Below are 22,858 nucleotides of genomic sequence, written 5' to 3' on the forward strand. Positions count from 1 at the left end.
TTTTACATTCGGTAATTCAAATTTAAAACACTTTATCTTCTTGGCATTGAGCAATAAATTGTTAATATTAAACCAACAAACTACTTTTGAAAGGGCATCATTAATATTGTTATAGTAAGCGTCATGTCCGTCTGTTTTAAAAATCAAGGATATGTCGTCAGCAAACAATACTATTTCGCAAAGGTAATTTAATAAATAATGGTAGATCATTAATATAAATCAAAAATAAGAAAAGCCTAAGTATTGAGCCCTGCGGAACACCCATTTTTACCGGAGAACCCAAAGAAATCACTCCATTTATATCTACTTTCTGTATTCTACCGTTAAGATATGACGAGACAAGTTTCAACGCCTTGCCGCTTACTCCGTAATATTCCAGCTTCCTAATAAGAGTAATATGATCCCCGCAATCAAATGCCTTTGAGAGGTCACAGAAAACCCCAATAACGTTTTGGGACCTTTCCCAAGCATGAAAGATATGTTTTAGTAGTGTTACCCCCGCATCGCTAGTCGATCTACCACTAGTAAACACATATTGTTCACTACGAAAAATATGATTCCTACCGCAACACGACAGTAGTTGAATCAACGTAACCTTTTCGAATATTTTACTAAAAGCTGGTAGAATTGAAATGGGCCTATAGTAACTAGGATCAACTTTCTACCGCTTTTGAATAAAGGAATAACCTTACTGTATTTCATCAAATCGGGAACAATACCTTCGTCAACACACCTATTGAATGCATCAGCTAGATGTGTGGAAATTAGATAAATTACCGAGTCCTATAACTTTAGTCGATATGCCCCAGAGATCTTCAGTTTTTTTAACATGTAGGTATACATTTAAAAGCTTTCTTTTGAATTAACACGATGAAAATTAAATACACTGCCACAAACTTTAACATTTTTCTTTAGGAGATCAGTAGCAAGAGATGGAAAGGAATTTAATGATTTTGTAGTGTTCACGGTGATTTCCCGAAAAGAATGATTGAAGAGCTTGGGCTACCTCATCTTTTGATTTAATAAGTTTGCCGTCTAATTCAGGAATCTCTATAACCTTAGCAGCTACACATGCTTTTTTAAATATTTTTGAATAATTTTTAACATGTTCTATAAAACTGGAGTTAGTATTATAAGTTCTCATAGCATATAACTCATACAAACGAGACCTATTCTTATGATTGCGTACTGTTGCCCAGTCATTGAATTTAGTCTCCCTGTGGAAAGTTAGAGTTTTCGATGTAAATAACTTTCCAAATTAATTTTTAATGCAATTAAATATCGTGCTATATAAAATATTTGGAACCTCCGGTATATGGGGGAGGGAATTTAAACTATTATCGATATATATCTAGATATATATAAGATAGCGTAAACATATGAACAAATTTAGATTGTAAATCTAGCAATTTTTGGGGAGTACCTACTTCACGTACTTGCACTAAGGTCACGCAGCAGGTCTCGCGGATTCCGTGTAGTAGAGGTGTGTGACGAATGCGGCGCCCGGCGGCGGGGGAACCCGTATCTATCACTAATTTTGTGACACCGATTCGGTTTCTTCGCCGAACGGAATCTAAGGCGTAGCGCAGACAATCGGTTTTTGTTGGTCCCTTATTTGTACCCATCTATTCTATTACAAAGTTTTGTTTGCGACGGTCGGTGGCCGATTTTCAGTGCACTTCAAGCGAAGCGTTGATGAGCTCGCTTCAGCATGAACACTTGCATATATCTCCATTTGTTTCAATTAGCCCCATCACACGGCGTACCACGAACGTAGAGCCTCTCCATACACGAGCCCTTACCTCTCCAACAATAAATTGCTCGCCCGAAATCTCAATTTGAAGTGAAGTGCCACTTGAATAATTTCAAAACTGCTATTAACATACTTTGTTCCTGCCATAGTCTCCAGGATCTAGACGTTCTTAAAAGCAAAGGTCGTAAGAATTTATGCCTGTCCAAAGCTTGCATGGAATTTAATAAAATTTGACATTAATCACGTGACAAGGAGGCGAATGTAGCAGCCTAGAGATAAGATGCTATTTGAATAATTTAGACGAGATTCCGACGCGTTTGGGACACGTTTTGAAATTTCAATGCATACCCAAGGAGCACACTTTATACGCCTTAAAACTGTTACACCTATAAACAGTCTTAATATGGTATTGATTTAGATAATAGTTCTCTATAAATGGTTTAAGAAAAAATAAATTGTTCTTATAGACTTATTTCACTCAAGTCAAATGTTAACACCTTAATACCAAACAACTTAAACAAATGTAATCTCTCTTAAGATTTACTTTTATAGTCCTTATTTTAAGTTCATCTGTCACAACTGATTATTTTAAGTAAAATTGTTCTACACATATCCAGAAAAGTCTATTAATACTCTAAAAACTAGTGGTCTTAAGTTTATTCTAGATATATTTATCTCTGTATATATTTATAGACATTCTGTAGTGTTTGTACTTATTGACAAACACGTTACAGCGCGTCTTCAGTAGATTTTTTTTTAAATACTACAATTAGGGTTTTTACTCTACTGGACGTTGTAAGAGTTCATGCAAAATGGATAAAATAAAGAATATTAAAAAATCTGGTGGAGGTGGTGAACCTTGGATATTAAGGAATGAAACTATTTTTCCGGATTTAAATCGCGTATATTTGTTTTTTCAAACAAACCGACGTTTCGGGCCCTTTACAGGTCCCATGGTCACGGTTGACCATGACAGTCAAATATTAATTAGATTCAACATTAATCTGTAATCAGTCTGAACAAAAAATCATTTTTCTTTGCCTTCCAAAATTAAGTAAATTGATTATTTGTTGTGCATTTGGTGACACTATGTTAATGTTAGAAATAATCAATGAGTTTCTACCTATATTGAATATTTAAAGTTGACGAGTGGTAACTTGTGGTGTGGAAGTACCAACTGCTCGGCTTTGTTTATCAATAGCTGATTTCGTTTTGCTTCATACCGGGGACCGTTCTAAGCGGGAGAAAGAATCGCGAACTCAACACGCACCGATTGGTAATTTTACAATTCAGAACCAAGTGCTCTAATAATAATCCTATTTAAGTGTTTTTACTGTGATAGACTATATCGACGTGACAGTAACGATCAAACTAGCGATGTATCAGCAATTAATAGATTAAACGAAATGATAAAATGTTAGAAGCCCCACATTTTCCTCACATAGCGCCAATCCCCACAAAATCCCCAATCTACTTGAAACGCTCACAATTTGGAGAATTCCCCACAAACTGGCAACCCTGGATACAATAGTCGTAATTCGCGCTCGGACCGGTCATGGCATTTGTTTGTTGACAAATAAGTGATAAAAACAATTGAAATAAGCGCGTAAACCACTGTATTTCAATGTTGTGTATGTGTATTGTGCTGTCTGTCAATAGAATACAGTGAAATCATTGTGTGAAATGTGGTTGGCGTGAAGAAATAACCTCAATTTTATAATTAAAATTTTATTTTTTCCAACATAAGTTAGGTAGGTCATTAAAATATTCCTTATATTTATATTATAGGGAATTTATCCACCTTTCTAGTCATATATAACACATACCATATAATTATACAGAATAACGTTTTTTTGCGACAAATTGGATTTTTTAAATTGTTTTTTGACCTAATGTTTTGAAAAGTTTTTTATTGCATAATACGCTCACTATTCCCTATAACTTTTATAAGGGTTTTGTAATACTGGGAAAAGAAAAAATCGCTTGGAAACATCGCGTTTCGTTGACAATCAAGTAAAAATCATCTTTTTGGTATTCTAAAGTTTTTCTATAGATAAAGCTATAGACAAAATGCTCCCAACAGTGATTTGAAAAAAGCTTTAAATTCTTTTCTATTTTTATCTTAAAAGAATGACTATGAAGTACCCGAAAAAAAATTCTTTTCTTTTTAAAAAGTAAATCTAATTTGAAATTAGCTTAAAGAAGCTTAGAACTTCTTGGAAATGGTTTATTTAAGCTTTCTATAAATATTTAAAACCGAAAATCGATAACTATATTTTTATTAAGTTTATATTTTATACATAAATATTTAAAATTTAGCGAGCGTATTACTTTTATGACAGGTTTTACTAAACTTTTCACAATGCATTTAAAGACGCACGTCAATTCGCGCTTTCTAACCGATTAAATATTGCGCGAAAAAGTCAGAAATATTATATCTAATTTCGCCATGTTGCAATTTTGATAGTTTATATTTTGTAAGCCATTAAACTTGAAATCTATTAGTATTAAGAGAATTGCGTCCTGCGTTTGTAACGCTTTAGTATTTTGGTTACTAAGAAAACTATCATGCTAGACTAAATAAAAACTGTCTACATTCTACAAATGGTCTTGTAGAATTCTAGAAGGGTTACTTGAGAAAAAAGATAAGAATCACTCTTAACGCTACCTGCAGATAGTTTCTCAAAGCACTCTTGTGATCTACTAATGAAGTTGTCCCCACTTTTACTTTAAATTATCTAGAAACCTTCTTCGAGATATCTTGAGGGAATTTGAACTCTTAAAATATTCAATCGAATTAAATTCTATTAGATATCTTATAGCATATATTTAGATGTGGGTGTGCTGCTTGGGTAATTAAGGGCTTACCAGTTGCCTTTAGTTAGTTGCCTTTGGACTCTGAATTTTAGCGGTTTTGACGACTCTGATCGTATCAAAAGAAAATTAGTTCTTTATAATTCTGCAACATGGTTAGGATTCAAAATAAATTGTCAATGTTTACTAAGTAGATTGTTAGGAATAGCAAATAGAATAGGATTTGACTGATACTGATAAAAATATAATAAACATTGAGATCTACATTCGTACAAAATTGCACTGGCTGGATTGAATTGTATGTTTTTTGTTTGTTTGAGGAAGTAAAAATAATATGGAATAAAAACAATACTATCGAATCCAGATCTCAAAAATCAAACTGTTTCACCTTCATCATTTCAGTCGAAAACATGTTAAGGTGTCTATCACATGCAAAGAACAATGGAGTAAATTGCTATCGCTGATATTTTGCCAAAGCCCAAAGCAGTCACAAATACTCTAAAAACAATTAAACGTACTCACCTAATTTTTAGCTATAAAATATAATCAAAAATACTCTAAGAAGGTGGAGATAAAAAAAAACAATCTTTTTTATTACACCAAGTGAGGAGACAAACAATTAGTACGCCTGGTCGTAAGCGACACTTCAACTCACAGGGCTTTAAATCACAAAGATCTAAAGGGGTACTGCCACCTTTACTGGAATCCTTTAAACACATAACGCAGTATTGCCCACGTTGCTGTCTGGACGAATTTTTCACTAGGAGCTCTATTGCTATTGCATTGTGAACTTTTTCTTCTATGTCGACAACAATTGAGACAGTACCCCTTTTACAAAAGAAGACAGGTCGTTCCATACTTTGAATGATTACATGTTAACTTGACAGACAGACAGCTACACAGACAAATGCTAAGATTCCTAGCTGTCAAAAAGGCCGGATCGAATATCAAAATTGTCACGGACAACTAATAAACTATCTTAAAAATGTAGACAATTATGACACAAAAATGATTGGTGTCTTTGTAGACAAGAAACTTGGTTACTTGGTTCTTTTATTTTGATTAGACTAGATAGTTTCGACGAGATGGTCACGAAGGACGTTCTCAGATGAAATTGAGAATGCTCTTAAAAAGATGCTGGAGTGCGTAGTGGGAACAATAGGAGAGCTCAAATGAAAACATTGTTAAGTGAAGCAAGAGTGGTCTGTCCGGATCGTGCAAAATGGCGACCGGTAGTCTTTGCCTACCCTAATAGGAATCCAAAGGTGCAAATGCTGGCTGTAATGAGAACTCAAATATGTGTCCCCGACCCGTCGAGATATGCCCTCGCGATGTCAACAATATTGAACAGCTCTAAATTGCCTTGCCGTGTCTACAAGATTTCACTTTACACGTGATTGATAAAGGAGACACTTTCACTACAAATTTAGCTTGGTAACCTGAAATACTTGAAGCTGAAATATTTGTCTTTAGTAACCAAGTTTACATTAGCTTTCTCCCTTTAATAAACAATAATTATTGCGGTACAAATGAAGGTACACGTATATTTAAATATTATCACACCACCACAGGCACAGGCTGAGAAAGGTAAAGTCCATGGACTTCCAATCGCTACGTTCTTTGTAACTTAGGTACCACGTTCGTCTTCTTCACTCATAAACAAATCACTCATTTATACATTTATTCTTAATACATTTTAATTGTTGTGTATAGGCCGATGTCAATCTCCACGGCAGGTCAATGATTGAACATGACAGGTGCATGATGAATGTAGGACGGTAGTAACGGAGAAAGAAGGTTTATTTTGTACAAATGTCTAAAAAGTGTAGTATTTCATACATTCAATACCTATCGTTATAATTTTCCAACTTATTTTCAGCTAAATTTTAAGTTATGTTAAATTTTTGTGTCAACCTATATCAGTACTTTCATGCCATTTTATCCTTTAAAAGCGGCTCCCACTGAAAACCAATCTTACAGTAGTCTATTGTGACATAGCTGTTGAGTTGTTGTTTGTTCTGTATAAGTCTTAACACGTCGCCGGTTAGAATTTTCAAAAAATGACATTGGCTAAGTTTTTTCGCAATATGTCATAATTTGGCTATATTTTGGAATTATTTTTAGTACAGGGCATTTCAACCTGTCGCGGCCTAATCGCAATACTTAATTATTACGTTTTAGGTCGTGATGCGTTACATTAATAATTCTTAGGCTTAGTTTGTAACTTTTAAATTAAATTTGAAGTCAAAATTTTTTTTTTAAAAGAAATTATATTTTGTTATAATTATTAATACAAAGATCGAATACTCAGAAAAAACACTCAGAAAAAATTCCTTCGATCCGGTCGGATTCGAACCGACGTCTTCTTGCATACCGTGCCAGACGCTATACCAACTAAGCCACGGAACGAACCAACGGACCTCACGAATTTTTCTATGTGCTTGCGTCGTGTCTTTGTACTTGGTCTTTCAAAAAAAAAACAAAAATTTAATTAAATTATATTTTTTTACTCTAAGGCTAAAAACTAGGTGTCATCAAAAATCCTAAAAACCAATTGGCTCTTTATATTAAACTGGAGTTCGTCACGGCTGCGCCGGTCATGGCATATGGCAACGAGCATCGCAAAGTTAGACGTATCGTGCCGGTCATTGTAATCCCTCACGGCCCTAATGGGTAGATGAGATGCCCGTTATGACCCACCACAGCGATGAATGTGTTAATAAGCTGAGTAAATGGCTATTTTTAAAGAATAGTGGCCACAGTTCCCTTTTTCACTAATTACTGAGATTAGTTCAGAAAATGCTAAATTTTATTGTGAATGGGATTTTTGATCATTGCGCGTTTCAGTGGTTAAAATAATCACATGACAACATTGGAATGATCTACGAAATATATATATATATATATCAATTTAACGCGGCATACATGACTCAATTTTTTTTAAACTGTCTTCCTAATGCGTTGGATTCTCAGAAAGCCATCGAAATGTTTCTTTTTTCTTCTTTATTTTCTTCGGTTTTTTGAATAGGTTGATGGTGATGCTGAGTTAGGAAACCACTGCACTTGTCGACACGGAATTGCAATAAGTCAACCAGAAAAAGCTTTAAGTTCAAGTAATAAGAGCGAAAATCGGCGATTCGAGCGGATCGGTATATGATTTGTATTTCGCATTGTCAGTATATCAGTATTGCTTACATAGGCCTACACACTTTTCTTTGTGTAGTTTTAGTACACCGTGTACCACATACATTATGTTGTCGCCCTTTATGCCCAGCCGAACGGCATTTTATTAGTTTACATTGTTACAAAATATTAGTACTACGAGTCGTTTACAAAACACAAAGCGTTTGATTACTTTCCACATATTATTTTGCCGAATAAATAATCACATATTGGTAAATGTTCTTTGATCGATTCTTGAGATCATTGAAAAGTTTATTTCGTTGTATGTTAATCACTGTAAAAACAATGCTGAATGATGATTAAACAATATCGAAAGGAATATGCGGAGGATCGAGGCTTTGATTGTTAGACCTAAGTCAATGCGTTATACATCAAACATTATCAGCTAAATAAAAAACACGATGTCTGTCAGTATTACTGGCCTATGCATAGCTAACTGACACGGTTTTACAACAATGGTACGGCACAGCGCACTATAATGTGTTGCTACTCTAGTACCTACTCATATAATTTTTACGAAAAATACACGCACAATTGACCACAACCTGGCTCGATATTAAGCGACGATGGGACGCGTTCGTCCAAAAAATGCCTATTTAACTTGAATAGCCACAAAATTGTACTTTTCGGGAAATAGCAGTACTCTATTTCATTCCTTCACTTTAAAAAAGCATGAAAGCGCTTTATGCGAATGGGCGGTATACATATATCTAAAAAAGAAACAAATGCTATAAACTGCAACTACACGCTTTTATCAAACAGAAAAATTGCTCCATTGAGCATAAAAAGACTCACACTGGCATGCGGTGGTTAGCGTAAGTTCAAACACTGCGTGATCGCCGTAGGATAGTACTAATATTATTGTTTTTATTTCAAATCTGTATAAATTAAAGTGTTCTGTGAATAGGATAAACCTGTGAATAAGCCTTTGACAGCGCCTGCCACGCAAGTCTTTTAAGTAAGCTTCCCTGTTATGGGCTTCCCTTGACCTTTGCAATTGGATCTCGGATTTCTGGAGCGAACGTTCCATTCGAGTGGTTTAAGTAGGCTACCCTTCCGAACATCGAGCGATAGATGCCGAATTCCTCAAGGTTCCGCACTGTCTGCAACACTCTTTCTGCTGCATAACAATGATATGTTAGTTCCAGCGTATGCTGATGACAGCGCAGTTGTAGACAGGTGCTTGACCAATGCAAGGGTCAGTGGAGAGGAAATCCAGTTTTGTCGAGAGTCTTTGGTTAGCCGTTTGAATTTGACACTCAAGGCAGTCTCCGATTGGAGCGATGCCAATCTTGTCAAATTTAATGCTACCAAAACGCAGGCGTGTCTATTCTCCACAAAACGGAGTCCTTTTGAGCGGACTCTGACTTTTCGTGATTTATCCATACTGATAGCCGACCGTCTCCAGCTACTTGAAATGGACCTGTGGTCCAATCTGAACTTCGGCAGATACATTGCATCCATGGCCAAAAATGCAGCCAGGATGCTTGGGATCCTTTCTAAGGTGAGACATTACTTCACACAGGGACAATTGCTTCAGCTGCATAAAGCGCAAGTCCCGTAGTGTATGGAGTACTTTTTTTTATATTTTCCTTCCATCCCCCGATATTTATTATTCGGGGTCCTTGAATATACGTGTTTTCTATGTATGTTTCTTTGTTTTTTTTTTATTATAGTTCTTCTTTCTTTATTCACTATGTGTATTTATTTGCATTTATATGGTTTTTGTTACCTAACTAGCATTATATTTTTGTAAAAATAAAAACAGTCAGCATTAAAAATTTTAAAATTGAAATAAAATAAAATCCATGTTTTTAATTAATCTAAATTGTATAAAGTCATTTGTAAAATTGTTAAAATAATAATAGTGTCATAAAATTGTAAAAAATAATAAAATAGTGTATATCATTGTAAGAAAAAATATAATAAATCAAATAAAATTAAATTAAGTTTAAGTAATAATTTCGCCCACTTTGTCCCCTCCGCACTACGAAGGCTTTGTTTTCGCCTTGTTGGCCTGCGCTACTGCTTTCAAAATCGCCACACAGAAGTCGGCAAATTTCGGTCCTGAACCAGGGGAGCCTGCCAGGAGGGCGCTCCATATCGAGGTCGAGAGTTTCTCGTCGACCTCGAATTCGAGCTTCAACCTGTTGGCACCAAATACGGGGCATTCGTTCAGGACATGTTCGAGCATCTGTGCGGCGTCTGGGGAGCACATGCATCTAGAGTCATCGCAGCATCTCAACCGATGCAGGTACGCGGCGTTTCCGCCGTGACCAGTCCACGCCTGAGTCAGCCAGTAGGATACGTCAATTTTCCCGATAACTCGGTACGCCTGGCGTATGTCCGGAAAAAACAGTTTGGTGATGCTGGCTTTTGCGGACGCAGAATACTCCTCTTGCCAGGCGTCCAGGGTTTGTTGGCGTATCACCCGTCTGGCGTACGAAAGAGGGAATCTGTCGTAGTCTGCAGCCGTTTTGTTATAGAGGGCAGCATGTTTGGCGAGCTCGTCCGCGCGCTCGTTGTCAACAGTGCCGACGTGAGCGCGCACCCACCAGAGCTTGACGCTGCTACCCTGCTTCGCCGCCCGCGATAGACTCGACCTGACCTCGTTTACCAGAGGGTGCGTGGATCGCGGATTCGCTATCGCGTCCAGGGAGGAGCGTGAATCGCTCAAGATGTCGCGCTCCCTGTAGCGAGGATCCTCCATCGGCAGCCTAATTGCTTGGCAAAGTGCGAGCAACTCCGACTGGTACACGGTGCAGAACGATTCCAGTCGATATTTCTTGCTCAAGACTTCACGCCCGTCTCGCCAGCAGGTGAAAGCGCAGCCGACCTTGCCCTCGATCTTCCTGCCGTCTATATATATACTGACAGGGGCGGATAGTCTGTCCACGGATACGTCGTCTTCGAGGCGGCCAAGCGCCGTGTAGCACACCTCCGGTCGAAGTGTATGGAGTACTGCTGCCACCTTTGTGATGGCTCTGCTACATACCAACTGGCCACCTTGGATTCAGTTGACAAGCGTGGCAAGAGGCTTATAGGTGGCTTATCGGTATTTTCCAGGATATATCACGGAGAGTGTGCGATGGAATTACACGATTTAATTCCGCCTTCCCTTTTCCATCATCGGGGGGCTAGACGGAGGCTTGTTATGGATATTCCAAAGATTCGCACGAAGCGTTACGCTTCCATGTTTATGTGGCGAACGGCTACGAAGAGAAATTCTCTGCCTGCAAACTTGTTGGCAATGGAACGCAGGATTCTGGGCTTTAAACGTTTTGCCCGGGTACGTAATGCAATGCCGCGTTCGATGACTGACATTGCTAATGTGGGAAGCAAAACACTCGGGCTCAAATGAAATCACTCCTTGGGTGCCCGAGAATTGAAAGAGGCGGCGTGGACGGCCGAGAAGGCGTTGACGGAACGATCTTGATGGATTTGAGAGGTAGTGGTGGTGGGAAATCGCCAAACACAGGGAGCAACGGACGACTTTGGGGGAGACATTTGCCCAGCAGTGGAACATAATAGGTTAATTACATTTTTAATAATATCTATCTATTCTTTAAAAAAAATTATTCCAATTATTATCATCGACCCATTATATCTACGTCCCACTGTTGCGTTGTGGTCTCGTCTAAGGTCAACTCGCCGCTGGCTTAGGACGCCACGATGACCCAATAAGGGTTGGAGACTTAAGACATTTCTCAAGGGCTGAGAATCTTTTTCGACGAGCAGGTTTCGTCATTACACATACTGCTAAACATGTATAAATGTACACACTTATAAATTGAAATCAAACTACACGCCACCGGGACTTGATCCGTCGGCCTCTAAACTGAGAAGCAATCTAACTCCCACGGGGCTACCACCGCTCTTGTAAGGTACAAAGTTGCCTTGCTATTCGAACTTTACAATATGAGTAAATTTTAGTTATTGGATAGTTTTAGGTTTGAGTGTATTGTCGCCATAGCCTAATTACCCTCACTATAAAAGAGACTCATGATAACCAAGTGTGTTGGTCAAATATTACAGTTTCTTGATCCGATGAGGCGAATTCGATCACACCTTTTCTCGTTACTAAGCAATAACCCTTATCTATATTCCTAATACTTCAAGTGTTTGGACGTCATACAATCTTAACAATAATATATATATTCGAAACTCCGGATCGTTCAACCTGACACAAACATAAATGCTCGCAATGTTAAAAATAAAAAGTGAGTAGAGTACCAACTACGGCACGATTATTGCCGCTTCATTCTCTTTTTACACGGCTTTTACGATTTTCACATTTATTTAGGGTCGGTTTATATTTGTGCTACACGTGCTCGCGAAATACTTATACTGAACAAATAACAAATTTCATTGTTTATTAATTAACAACCCAAGAAATCAAAAATTCCCAAGCAATGTTTACAAAACTTTTCAGCTTTCAACGTTATGAGGCAACAACTTCACGTTGTCTAAAAGATAACGAGGAATTTGAAGAAATTCGCTATAACAAGTATTAGAGAGCTCAGTTATAATCTTCTTTGGGCAAACTCGCTTGTGCCTATCCCGGCATAACTCAAACACAACTTGAATTTTCTCTGTTTGCTCGCAACAGCTTTACACGCTCGGATATATAGAGATAATTTGTTAATTTAAGAAAAAAACAAGCATCACAGTACACATGCAATGCCAAGAAATAGGCTCACAATGTCTGTACATACTTTAAGTTTTAAATAATTACTAATGAATGTTTTAGAATAGAATACATTTAATTGCCAGAATACAGAAATTATACAAGTCTTAAATAAAATTGGGCACATTGCGTTATAATCAACCTGCAAGCAGATGTGCCAATATTAATGGATTTAATGTTTGGTCTTTGTAGTTTCAAACTAATGTACAAAATTTGTAAATTATACTATTTATTACTATAGAAGCAATGCGTCAAAAGACATTTTGTCAATTGTAATTTAAAAGCATGTCGTTGCAACAATTTAATTTTATTTGGTAATTTATCGAAAATAGTTATACACTTGTTGAAGCAGTTATTCTCATAAATCACTTTATGGCAACGAGTTTGGTATAAAAGATTCATAATTTTTGCTTTAGTTTGCCTTTGAATGACTTTATCACGTGTCTTAAAATATTGAGGATGAGAGTTGACAAATACGCAGATATCCCTAATGTACACGCGTGGCAAAGGCAATATGTTATAATTATATGTTTAGTATTTTCGAATAACGATTTGCAGCTGTTAAAACCACGTACCGCAAATTCTCCGAATAATCTGATGCAGCAGGTTCAATGTACAATTGATTTTGTTCACATACTTTTTAGGCAGGCTTTCGTTTGCTGTTGTAGCTCTATTGCCTTATTAATTAAAATATTTGTAAATTGAGTTTTGAATAGACTGATTAATGTCAGGAGATTGAACCCTGTCAATAGAAGCAGCTGTCTGATAGCCAACAATTTGGTAATGTGACAGTAATTCTGTTATCTGCCATTTAGAATAATTTGCAAAATAATTCCTATCTTATGTCAAATAAAGATGTTAGTAATTTAAAATAAAATTATAAGTATCAACAGAATGGAATTTACTACAAGTCTATAACGAAATGGCAAACTATGTAATTACACATGTAAATTATGTCTCATATTGCTTTCATTGCTTGCGAGGCTCTTACTGAAGGGAATTCCATAATCGGTCACGGTAAAAGAGTAGGGAGTAAAACAAAAAGAAAAAACAAAAAAACAAGACAAGTAAAAATTAAGAGTTCGACCAGGGAAGTACTGCCGCCATGCCTGTATCTGCTGCTAGGCTGTGGTGTGGGCATTGTTGCGTTCCAGTTTTGAGGGGTGTGAATAATGAAACTGTAAGCACTTGAGACTTGTCAACTTTGTGTCTCAGAGTGACGAGCGCAGTGGCGGTGCCCCTCGGATGGTTTGCGATTTGAAGTTCCCAATGGCACTGCGCAGCATCTATGAGTAGGCGTGTCGCTTGCCGCTGGACACACGACTTGTTTGTCCCGTTATTTTAATTTAATTTAATTAATTGTGGTCTTGGCAGTCAACTTGCAAACCTATATGCATATCCCATCCATCACTATACAGAATAATATTATTCTGAGTGTCATTTAAAGTAGTTACAAGGAGGGAGGTATTTTAAATTTCTCACACGGTTCCTGCATCAGCAGTAAAGACGAATCAGAGTCTCGCACAGGTGGGAACGATTGAGCTTTGCTTATTTAGGTACAATTACATTGATCTTGGGATTGCTCCTTAAAAAGTCAAATCCATAATTACTTTACATATTTGACATTCTTTTTTTTTTGTTAAAGTAATATTTTTACAATTTGAACTTTTTTGTTTACACCTTTAACTTGTTCGTGCTGGAAAGGTGTTAATTTTAACATACACATATTACATATATTTTATTGTAGTTTGTTTTTACTGTAATTTAAAATCAAAGATGTAGAAGTCATCGAGTTATCTTCCAGGACAAACAGCTAGTGATTGTCTCATGTGTAAGAGGTGTAATAGCAGGCACCACTGTCGGAGCACTGCCGTGCCGACTAGTTAATCAAGAAGCGATTGCTCCTGTGTTACGAGCAATTCTAGAAGAAGCATGAGGACAAGCACTCTACTTGTCGAATGACCGAGTTTACTCCGGAATGAGGACATTCCTTAAGCAGAATGGCCGTCTGTTAGCGTATCGCGACATTATTTTATTTTATTCTGTTAGAAAACTTATTTTGCGTCATTAAAAATTAGTTTCATCGAAATAAGAAATAAATCGATACCATCATCATCGATAACAACGGAGCTTGACAGGCGGCCGAAATTACGAAAAGCATCTTTGACTAGAACAGACGTGTTTTGTTTTGTTTGGATTTATAGTGAAAGATCTTATAATATAATTTATAACGGTCACTGGAGTCTCATTTTTATGTCTACTTGGAAAACCTTGTAATATGATTAATAAGATTTTACCATATTTTGTCAGCAGTAACATTTTAATTTGTCTTGCTATTCATCAATTTAATCAATTACTAACAGAAAACCATCTAGTAAAATTAATTAAGGCAGTCGCAAGTTCATATATTGACGTGCGTTTTCATTATTTAAGTTAATCGATAAGATCTTCTATTACAAAAGGATGTTATATAGTAAGCTCATATTACTGGAAGGACAATAATTTTAATATTTGAGGTCGATTAAAAATTAAGGTCTTATTTTTTAAGTAACCAACATTTTTTAAAAACAAGTAAAATAAAGGACTAAACCATCATAATCTAGTATTTTTCTACTATATTAATATTACGACTAAGTACTTGTAATCAACAAATACTAGAACAAAAATTATTCCATTTAGAATCGATTAATCAATCTATTTAGAGTGAACGGAAGGGGGTTTCCATCGCTAAATAGCTCTTGTGACGTCATAGTGGGTACAAAAAATGTGACACGCTTGGTTTTCATACAAATTGCTGTATATATGTCTCTAGGTATATGTCTGTGCTGTATACTAACTGAAAACTGCGGATTTTCTCAAATTGGTTTTCTAAATAGGGCCCAATTATACTTATACAAATAAAGTTGCTGCAGACTTGGTGTGGATATTATATCGTGTAAGGCCGAGGGTAGTTTCATTCATATTGTTATACCAAGCGATGCATTGTTCGTTCATGTTCACACCACAATATGCCTGCCAAACTTCTGCTGTTCTGATTTTTTCATCCCATACAATGAAATGATCCTTACATAAAACTAAGCCGATCAGAACTAAAAAAAGTGTTGATTAATTTTGTTCATTTTTATGGATAACTCACGCTTGACCGGAAAAATTACTATGCTAAAATTGTTTTCACAAAAAAAGACTTAATTTTTCCTAAGACAGTTTCCTTATTTCTTCTATGGTATCGGATTCCCCACACTGTCCCACTTGAAAAAAAAAACACTCGGTTTTCATTTTCTTGGCTTAGTCGAAAATGTAATTCCAAATGCCTATAGTATGCATGACGCTGCTTCTATTTAACTAGCAGACAGTGTTGCAGCTACAGTAGATATGTAATTATAAAGACGTTACGTATGTTTTTTTTGTATGTATGTTACGCGATAACTCCGGTATTTGTGAACCGATTTTCATGATTCTTTTTTGTTGGAAAGAGAGTACCTCCCTAGTGGTCCCATTTCATTTTGAAGAAAATCATCCGCCTCTAAGGGTGGCTGATCACGAATGAACATTCATTTTCATAAATAGCGCCTAAATTTTACTTAATGAGCAATTATTTTAATGGTTGATTTTGCTATTCTCCAATTCAAGGCGTTTTTCTCTCTCAATATACTTTGAGTAGTGAGAACCGATTTTTATTACCTCCTGTGTCAAGTCCCATATAGCGGCGAACTAGGGGATGTTCTAATAAAACTTAACAAATAGACTAATTCCACGTATTTTTGAGGTCGGTTTTTTTTAGTACACTGTACTGATAATAAAAAACAATAATATGCATCACAACTTTTTCTATTCGTTCTTTTAACATTTTAGATTTGTCAAAAAATATATTTTATCCTTCATGTCTGAAGCCCTCAGATCAGATCGGATCATCAGCTTACGCGCATCCACTGCTGGACATAAGCCTCCCCTTCAGCACGCCAACTCAGCCGCTGCCGTCCACCTCTCTCAGGTCGTCCATCCATCTTGAAGCCCTCATCCCACAAGAATCTCTAGCCATAAATAACTATAATATAATTAGTATTAAAGATACACTAATCACACAAAGTAACATCTCTAAGCAACTAGGGACAACTTCCTGAATCCAATAGCGAGCGATCTAACTAAGTTGATAACCGAGACTTGGAGGGTGTTATTGGAGTATTTGCCGACGCCGAAGTCACTAAGCAAATTTAATTCCACTTGTGGTTTCTCTCTAGGAGTAATTGTGTTGGAATGAACGATTTAGTAATTTAGCGAAACGGAAAACAAGTCAAATTTGCTTGTAGAGAACTAGAGTATAAGAATATATTGGAATTTTCATATAAGAATTCTCATCTATCTGACAAAAAGATAAGCTCCAAATTTTTTCATATGTACTTATTGCTACCATAGCAACAGTGTATTCAGAGGGGACATGTATTCAATACGTGTTCTGTTTCGCAGAAAATATTTACCTCAACATCAACGTATGTCCCACTGTAAGCCACGAATTAATAGCAGTAGCTTCTCGTGAAATATCAGGGAATAACTTATTTTTATACCTATTTCTGGCGCCAATGAGCAATTTAAGCATTGTTGCGTTTTGGTTTTGAATTTGCCAAGTTTATGTTCAGACTTTTGCGATTTATGGTTCTGATGGCACTGCAACTGTTGTTGTAGACCTGTTGCTACCACTTGTTCGTCCCATCACTTGAAGTCACAAAAATTGGTTTTTAAAAATAATGTTTAGGCCATAGTCCGTCTCTGGCCGAAAGCTGAGGGTACCTGTCTTCGAAATGCAATTTCATTACAATATATTATTTTATTTATATAGAACTCAAGTAAAGAACTGTCTTTTGTTTGTACTAATTTAGAATAATTAATAAAACATGAACCTTTTACTCATAAGTATAACTGTGTAAGATTTTAAAGACTTTCATGGGCACCACATTGTGTTAGTAACAAACATCGAGTATATAACCAGAAATAGAGACGAAATAAGGGTCATATATTCCTGGTAACACATAAGCGATACAGCTCTTATAAATATCAACTCTCGTTTGCACTGAAATATAAGACAGGCCAACTACTGGCCTGCGTGTAAGTCTCCGTATATTACAAAAAATATTCTGTATTTATTGTAATAAAGATAATATCTCTAACAATGCCATGCTAAATGAAAAAATATCTAAACATCTAGTTACAAAACAAACGGAATCACATTTCATCAGTAATTAAATATTAAATATGTAATTTTGCAATTTTCGTCATTTATAGCAAAGCTCAAGTTAACTGGTCGATTTGAAGTGAAACAGTTGACGACACCCATTGACGACACCCGTCAATTATTTCGAACACGGGCTAGCCAATCGGAGCACAGTTGTCACAGTATTTGGCAGAATATGGTAGAATAGTTTTCAAACAAATTAAATGACATTTCGTCTCTATTTCTGGTTATATACTCGATGATAACAAACAACAGAAAAATTGGTAATTGAATTATTGCTGGCAACACCAGCATTTTCTCTCCCTTCTGTATCGCCATTCAATTATAGTTCAGTGTAAGTTTAATAATAAACTTTAATAATAATTATAGTTCATGGTGTCTCAATCATAAACGCCAACCCTAACAGACAACCTGAGGCGTTTGCGATGATCATGATTAGGCAATAACCAAAATTAATTTGATTTGCTAATCTCTGTAACGAAATATCTCGTAATATTAATAATGTTCATTATAATAGGAAGCGGATATTGGGAATTTTCCTGTCAAGTGTAACGAATAGCTAGTCCGATACGTTACAGCTGTTGCTATTTTATGGTTTCAATCAACTTAAACCATCTATTTTGAATCGTTCAAACAAGTATGATTGATTTTTTAACGTCTCTGGGTCTAGGACATAATAAATGATGCGAGCGTAATCTAGATCAGAGGCGCACAGTTGTTTGGCAGGCCGAAAGGAGGCTTATAGCCAGCAGTGAGTAATACAGAGAAAGTGATATACACTAACGTTAAGTACAGAGCGGTGCTTTTTTCTCTTTTTTTTTAATAAATTATAAGTGCGCATTTGACTTCCATCTCACCTGATGGAAAGTAACGATGAGGTCGACAATGGAGCATACACACCTAAATAATGCCTATTCACTCTCGCCTTGATAAGGCCCTAGTTATAACGTTCAGGGAACAAGTCCGTAGGCAGGAAATTCCACTGCATAGCCGTTCGCCATCTATCGCCATATGTTCGGACGAGTAGCCTTCTACGACCTCTCGAATGGAACGTTCGCTCAAGAAATCCGAGATCCAATTGCAAAGGTCAGTGGGAAGCCTGTAAGAGGGAAGCTTACTTAAAAGGCTTGCGTGCCAAACCTTGTCAAAAGCCTTAGAAATATCCAAAGACACTGCAAGTGCTTCGCCTTGCTTTTCTATAGCGTCGCTCCATATGTGACAGGCATACACAAGAAGATCCCCAGTAGATCGGCCTCGTCGGAATCCAGACTAGCGATCACTGAGGAGGTAGTCTCGTGGGAGAACGGTTGCAAAGTCGACGGTTTCGAATCCCCGAGGCATGTACCAATTGATTTTAATTTTTAAGATTCCCCAACCCTCGTTAGGTCAGTGGCGTGGCACTACGGCCTATTCTCTCGTTCTCCGTCCGACTTTCGTCCGGAACAATTACAGTAAATGAAAATGAATAAAAAAACAAGTAATAATCGACCAATGTTTCGGACGAATGTCGGACGCCCAAAGGAGATTTACGACTAGTTGTTGGACGATGACGATTAACATCAGTTTTTTTACTATTCATTTCGACATACCATAATTTTTATAATACCGGTGTAGGTAAATGTGTTGAAAAGCATTGATTTTATCATAACTTATCCTCAATTGCCTCCCCATGTAGGAACCGTATTCTTGTGCAGACCTCAAAAGGATCTATGTATACCCATATGAAAGGATTTCATATACGTCCACAGGCCAATTCGTGCGAGCGGTTGATGGTTTGTCCGGGGAATACTAGCTATCCCCTTTCCAAAGGTTTGCGTTTTTGTTCAACTGAGCTGATGCGAGTACCGAGAATATACACCGTACCGCCCGGCTCTTGCACCAATTACCCCTAATTATATAGATATGGTCGAATGGAAGCTAGACCAGCTCCAAGTACACACTACAACCAGACTTGGTTCTACGAATTCGATCCTTATTCACCACTAGCTTTACAAAAGGCCGAGCCGTTTTGCCACGAATATCCTGCCTGGGATATACATAATAATATGATACCTAATAATATCATACCTAGACAACTGAGAACTATTTGTTAATAACAATTTCCATCGGTAAGATTAATAGCATCCCGGTAGCCTCCGACCTCTGAAGAGGCTGAGATGCAATATAGATTAGTTAAGGATACAATTAGGCTGAGAAATGTGTAGATTAAGAGAGCCACTATGAGAGTGGCATTTGTAAAACCCTCTACAAACATAAAGATTTAAAAAATACCTAATATTAGTATCGACAGAAACAAAACCAGAAATTGCCAATATTAGAACGAAACGTCCAAGCTAGATATTTAGATAATAAACACAGTAGAATAATCTAAAATAATAAAATACTTCTGAAATGCTTAAAATTCTTCTATTTATACAGAATTTCAGGAACTGGGAAGATGATTTTACAACGTAACAATAGAGTAGACCTTTCTCAAAAGTGTCCCAATTTTACGAACTCACAAAATTAGTTAAGGGTTCTTCAAACTTAGATTCAATAAAGCACGAGACTTTATTTAGGGAGATTAAATATGCCTAGGGCATAAAAAAATTACGAAATTAATCAATCAGCAACTTGATCCGTTAATTCGTAGACGTTTTATCTCGGCGTTAACACTCCATTTTTCTAATAAGGAAGACCAAAAATGTTCATTCAAACACAAAACCAGCTTTGAAGTAATAACAGTAATAACGTGCGAAAAATTTAACATTATTATCATTATATTGAGTTATCGAGGAAAGTATCAAAGCTTTTATTCGCGCTCATCAACAGTTTGACTGTTAGCCCGAGTTTTATATATTATTTCTTTAGTAGGTAAGTACAAGCTTCTTACCGTTCAGTGTAGAAAAACGGCGACGTTCTTTGTAACGAGGATTAGGCGTTATCGTTGGAAAAACACGTTTTCTGGCAAAATGTAGTGAAAAGAAACAAGTGGGAGCGTTGTGGTTTTTGCATATTTCTTTTATAAAAGTCACGGACTTATTATGTTTCATAAATAATACGATCAAAGTAACTTTGAGGTTTATTTCCTTTGAAAGATTATTAGGTTGGTATTGTGAATATTTTTCTTACTGTACCGCAGTAAGTTTTAATAACAAAAAATAACATTAAGCAATCTTGTAAAACGTACTTCTAAAACAGCACCCATTGACCTAGCACCATATTCTCGATGCGTAAATAAGTTCAATTTTGTTTAGTTAAAAAAAACCGAAAAAGACATCTAGTTTCAATTGGAAATACGAAATGAACTTGGAACTGGTACCTCACAGAATAATAATTGAGATTGACTTATTCATCTTTATTTATAAATTCCTCGAACAACCACTCGTTTTGAAATTGAAGCAGCAAGTCGGGAATACAGACCGTAAGGGCGCATTTATTAGACACGTATTTCATCGCGCTCACCCCGCGAAGCAGTCACCGAGCGGAGTCTGTGGCAGCCCGCGTGGCGGCCGAGCGGCATCCGCACGGCGATCGCGCGTTAGGTTTCTTCAGAGGAATTTAAATGTTGTTGCCTAGTAAATACAATTCAGGTTCTTCATTAATGTACATGAAGGCGTGGTGATTGAGCAGTCGCCGCGCGGTGGCCGCGCGAGAACTTTCTTCTCGTGTAATTGGGCGCTAATACGTCAGGATTCTGAGAACGGTTATAAGGGATTTTTTTATTATACAGATTCTTATTAATTACTTTTGAGCATAATACCTAACCATTGAACAATTTTAGTAGTTAGTAAAGTTCCTATGAAAGAGTGCCACCTTACCTATATCTGCCGCCAAGCACTAATGTGAGCTACTGCGTCCCGGTTTTGAAGTATAAGGATAATGGTGAAATTACAAGCTCATGAGACTTTTCAAGTTATGTCTCAGGGTGAAGGGCGCAGTGACAGTGCCCCTTAGATCTTTTCGATTTAAAACTCTGAGAGGCACTGCAACTGTTGCAGTGCCTATATAAGCGTGTCGTTTACTACCTTTGCTATACATATATATATATATATATACAGCTTCTAATTCCGATATTAAATGTGCATCTGTTGAAATGGCACTCAGATCTCGAAATACATCCCAAGCTCTCATGTAATAATAGACCTACAATCTTATCATACAAGGTGCCTTCCTCGGATTTTCGATCTTAACATTTCAAGTGACCAAGTGCCTGCTTTTGATAAGTTAGGGCTTGACCCGCAGCTTAAATGTTGAGTGATGTTTATCAAGCTGAAATTTGATATCTCAAATAATGCGCAATCTTAATTGATAGTAAATAATGAGTAATCGTTGCTTCCATCCGTTCATTTGAAAAATCAGTTGACATAAGTTAAGGCCCTTATCGATTCTATACCTGAGATGCATTGATTGTGTCATGTCATTTAAATATATACCAGTGATCGGCAAATCGCGGCTTTTAGGCCTCATCAGTGTGGCTCTTCTACAAAATGCCGAATTTAATTTTTTTTATAATACTAAGTGAAGTGACGAACAAGTCGTGCGCCTGGTGGTAAACGACACGCCTGTCGACAACACTTGAAGTGCCACTGCGCCCAACACCTTGAGACAAGGTTGAAATTACAGGTATATGTGACTTATCCCATGTACCTGTGATTTCAACCAGCACAAAACCGGAACGCAGTAATGCTCACATTACTGCTTGGCAGCAGAAATAGGTAAAGTGGCAGTACTACCCTGGACGAACTCTTTCACAAGGGCTCTACAAGACATGTGTGGATGAGAGAGTTGGAAGGGGTCAACCTCAGCAAATGTCAATCAAACTGAGGACCTTTTAGAGTACCCTAACTAAGTTAATGACAATGTATCTACCTATATGCTGCCCCGCTTCCGTAATGAGTCTGGAATGTTCGCAAACTCAACAGTGGATTGCTTCTACGCGAGCTTGCGCAAGCAAAGCGCTTCTCTATCTCTCGATTGACTATGTATTGAAATAAAATTAGAACTTTAACTATTTTGTGCATGTCTACCATTGACTTACAATTATATGGACGTTGGGTCCGCGCTAAAAAGTGTCCGAACTTATAGGGCGTTAAAATCGTATACAGAGCGTCATTCACGCTTTAGTCTTCGTTTGTTCGACTGACAGCGAAGCAAGCAAAATTAGACAGTACTGCGATGACATTACAATTTAAATTCAACGTTTTAGCTTTTT

This window comes from Hyposmocoma kahamanoa, unplaced genomic scaffold (assembly GCF_003589595.1).
Source record: "Hyposmocoma kahamanoa isolate Upper Pololo Valley unplaced genomic scaffold, ASM358959v1 239, whole genome shotgun sequence".
NCBI classification, from domain to species: Eukaryota; Metazoa; Arthropoda; class Insecta; order Lepidoptera; family Cosmopterigidae; genus Hyposmocoma; species Hyposmocoma kahamanoa.